General features: G+C 28.5%; 1 long non-coding RNA gene across 1 annotated transcript; it reads right to left on the reverse strand.

Annotated features, from left to right (window-relative positions):
- Window positions 1–363: 363 nt before the first annotated feature.
- LOC134267236 (uncharacterized) lies at window positions 364–3,277 on the reverse strand. Its single transcript, XR_009992120.1, has 4 exons — window positions 3,225–3,277; window positions 2,309–2,424; window positions 1,840–1,967; window positions 364–496 (listed from the first exon to the last, which is right to left on the reverse strand). It is a non-coding gene; the product is annotated as an uncharacterized LOC134267236 (long non-coding RNA).
- Between the last annotated feature and the right edge of the window lie 305 nt (window positions 3,278–3,582).

Genomic DNA, 3,582 nt, shown 5'->3' on the forward strand with positions numbered 1-3,582 from the left:
CTGCAAACAGTAAAAGATACTCATGCTTTCCTGACAAAGGTCCTATTTCTTTGTCTTTTCCTGTAAAGCACAGTCTATGATAATAAATAATATTCAAGATATTATTGCATCACAGAATTGGTTGGAAATCATATTTCAATTTCTAAATTTAATTATGTACACACATATACACAAATAAAATATATTTACATTTCCAGGAAAGTAATAATTCCATCCTAAGGGGTTATAGAAATAAGATGAAAAATAAAAGGTTTTGATTTTCTTGTTTCAGTGTTTTATAGAGAGGAATATTCAATATTTGTTAGTCAGTTTGATTGGCATAATCTGATAGTCTTTCATCCTGTGCTTCTTGGAAATCCTCCATCCACCTCCTGTTTGATTTTCTTATTTCAGTGTTCCAAGAGAGGATATCCTGTTAGTCTTTGCATAATCTGATAGTCTTTCACCATTCTGAGAGTAGACATAGATCATTTCCATAAGCCCTCACTAGAATATCCTGGAAAATAAAAATAATGTCTTAGTTGAAAAAAAAAATTTTATTATGTAATATAAGCTTGATGGAATTCTAAATATAGACAAAAAAGGGTATAAATACAAGGTGTAACATCAGATTTTGACTTTTCATATTAACCATGGGTAACACCTCCAGTAAAGAAAAGAGTAAAGGAATGAGTAAAATTCAGTTTGAAAAGAGAGTTCTTTCAGAGAAAGATGTAGACAGAGGTATACCAGTTAAAATAAAAAAAAGATAGCATTATTGAGATCATTTCTCAAGAAGAATATAACCAATTATGTCCAGAAAAGGGTGATCCTAATGTTGTCAGAGATTACATAGAAAGATCCTTGATTGCAGAAGAGGCTAATGAAGAATATTACCATTTATTACCAAAAGAAGGTAAGAATTAATATTACAAAATTATGTATTCTGATAAGAAAGTTTTCACTTTCATTTGTTGTGCTTTTGACCATTTTAATTGACCTTATGGTCAAGATTGTGATATATACACTCTGATAATCATTTATGATGTCTCCATGATGTTTACCTCAAAAGTTTGAATCAGGGTATTTGTGTTCAAAGAGCTGAAAAAACTATACAGACAGATCTATAATGATTTTGGAAGCATGCATATTAATTAGGGTAAAGAAGATATAACACTAGATTATTAAAAAGAAAAAGAACACAAACTCATAGAAATGATATTGAAAGTACCTTAAATGAATAAAGTGTCATGCTCCAAGGTATTATTTTTATAAACAGGAGAAGGGTTACAACAGTCCCATGCACTCATAAGAAGATCTTGGGTAATAGAAACACCAGGAAATTTTAATTCCAAACAATCAGGTCATCTTACATCAGTTATAAGGTTACAGACTTTATACATAGTCATAAGGGTCATTAAGATTTCTTTTCTGGTCATCCTAATGAACCACATTATAGTATTCTTTCCCTGTGATATAATGTTAATATTAAATGGAAAATTCAGAATTCACCAGCAATTGAAGTGAAAACTTGCTATCTTTACCAACTATGCTATTAAGGAAACTGGGGGTTAACAAATTAGCCATATTTAACTTATTCTATAGATATGCTATCTTTAGCTGTTAACTATCATTTGGCACAGAAAAACTTCATACATTTTAGTTTTAAAATTTGATCATGAATTTTTATGCCTTTTCTTGTGAAGGATATCAATATGGTTTAAACATGACCATGACCACCAAGCCCTCTTTATTTAAATATATCATTTATTTATCAATTCAAAAATATAAACATGCATATGTAACAAAAAAAATAAATAAATAAATAAAAGTTACAATTGTATCTCATTGAAACTTTACCTTCAAGTTTGTGTGTTTCTATGTTGATTGACTAACTGTGTATTTCCAAAGGAAGAGCAGCCAGGCTTCACTTCATAGAGAATGGATTATAGATGGTTAGGAACAAAACATATCTTCCAGGTTGAGGACTGTATAGAAAAATAAATTCCATTTTTGTTATTATGATTTAAATTACATGAGACAATGCCTCTTATATATGTAATGCAAAATAATATCTCTTATATATTTGGATACCTATACTCTAATCATATTAAATGTCTTTTGTAAAATGTATTTTTTAAGACAGATTTATTTGAGAAGCGACTTTAAATGATGACATGAATAGCAGGCCATACTTTAAGCACATGACAAAAACATTCTCTCAAATTACACAGAAATGGGTTATTTAGCATAGCTAACATTAAACATATAGGTGAGTGATAACATAATCACAATCATAAACAATGTGAAACAACTTTAAAAGACCTACACTGTGGATTACAAGCCTTTTTCACTGGGGTAAAATCTTGCCGAAATTCGTCATGGCCGCCCGAAACCCCGAACCCGACTGTATAAAAGATGAAGTCATACATTCCATGTTGATGACTGTAGAAATAAAAGCATTTTTTTTAAATATGACAGAGTACTGTATGAAACAATGCATGTTTAAATACAACATGTACAATGTCAAAAAAGATCATGAAAATATTTGTTTTTAATATCAAAAATTGTTTTTAACATTAACTCCGGATGAGAAAAGTTCATCATGTTATTTATAGATAATAAACAAGCACAACTAATGTATTAATATCACAAAATAAAATGATTATCAAATTAATTATTTAGACACTAAAAGACCTTTTATTAACAGCAGATTCAATTTTGGTTTAATAGCTATCAGTAATGCATACAGAAAAAAAAATTTTTATTTTTTTTTTACATCATCACAGTACAACATGTAGTCCTTCATTTTTTTTTTGAAAAGCTTAAGAAACAAAAGTGAAAATGAAAATATATGTATGCCATATATAGCACATATTTAGAATCAAAACAAAAAGTAAATGACTTTAATCTTTTGTAAATTCTTCCTTTTCTCTTATTAGATTCCTAATTGATATCTCTTTGATCACCATTTAGTAGGTCTGAATTCCATGGCTATGGGTAACATACATAATGAATTATGAAATTATATCATATAATTTATACAATAGGACTTATTAATATTCTGAAGATCCCTTGATATATTTTAGGTTAAATAAGGGTGTGTTTATATGAATGTAAGTTATAGAGATATCAAATCACATAAGTATTACACAGTAATAAAATTAACCATATAATCATGCTTAAATGCAAAGATGACCTTCATAGGGAATGTATAAACAATTAAAAAAACAAGACAAACTTACCAGAGATATTCAACTATATGCCCAATTAGCCTATGCATTAAATAATCCAGTGATTGATTACAACTCAGCTGATCCTGAAAAAAAATCATACAATTCAGTGATACACAATTAACCTCATTTTACAATGTAAGTAAAGCAATAATTTACAGACAAAAGGGATAGAAATGTAAAAAGATACCATGTATTTTACCAAAATTTAGAGAATATTTTTCTGATTGAAATTCAATCATAGAATGACCCATCAAAGAATTATTAAATGCACTCTGAGTTACATGCAGGCTAAACAACTGTAAATCACATGAAATGAGGATAAATATAGTATTTACATTCAAAACAGAACTTTACATAATCATGGTTA

This window comes from Saccostrea cucullata, unplaced genomic scaffold (assembly GCF_032062105.1).
Source record: "Saccostrea cucullata isolate Sc308-1 unplaced genomic scaffold, CSIRO_AGI_Scuc_v1 ctg9866, whole genome shotgun sequence".
In the NCBI taxonomy this organism is placed as follows: domain Eukaryota; kingdom Metazoa; phylum Mollusca; class Bivalvia; order Ostreida; family Ostreidae; genus Saccostrea; species Saccostrea cuccullata.